Source organism: Microtus ochrogaster, unplaced genomic scaffold (assembly GCF_000317375.1).
Source record: "Microtus ochrogaster isolate Prairie Vole_2 unplaced genomic scaffold, MicOch1.0 UNK225, whole genome shotgun sequence".
Lineage (NCBI taxonomy): Eukaryota > Metazoa > Chordata > Mammalia > Rodentia > Cricetidae > Microtus > Microtus ochrogaster.
The window spans coordinates 55,620-56,389 of NW_004949323.1; positions in this window are offsets into that span (position 1 = coordinate 55,620).

Consider the following 770-nt stretch of genomic DNA (forward strand, 5'->3'; position numbering starts at 1 on the left):
GAATATAAGTTAACGACTAATAATCTAGTCACTAATTTACACTACAAACTGTTAAGGATAAGTTTTATTTAAATTGTAAGTTATTAAAGATAATTTAAAAATACAAACTAATGCTTGATCATCTTATAAATTATCAGATTCTTTAATGTATTTAAAATATATTTGTAAGCATGCTAAGTATTAATATGATCAATTTCTTACTCAGCCTCCCTTACTCAGCCTTCGGGATCAATTCCTCTGTCTGGTGAAAAGTGGGGTCCATTCCCCACGTTACTCCTTAGCAAAGTCTCAGACTTAGATTTAACAGCTAAAGACCATACAGACCTATGGGGGGGGGGGCAAACATCTTATTAGCAAAGTGATTTGAGGTATATAAAGAAAAAAATAAATAAAACTTTAATAAGATACTAATCTGGTTCTCAAAAAATGTCACCACTATTATCACATGCATGAGCTCAGGATTTTATATTCCCTTTGGTTATTTTGTTTTTGTTTTTGTTTTTTGAGAGAGGGTTTCTCTGTAGCTTTGGTGCCTGTTCTGGAACTAGCTCTAGTAGACCAGGCTGGCCTTGAACTCACAGAGATCCGCCTGCCTCTGCCTCCCCAGTGCTGGGATTAAAAGTGTGCACCACCACTGCCCGGCCCTTTGGCTATTTTTATTTTTATTTTTTTTTCCTTTTTTTTTATTTTTTATTTTTATTGAGAAAAGGAAAAAAACAAGTTTCCACCTCCTCCCAGCCTCCCATTTCCCTCCCCCTCCTCCCACCCTT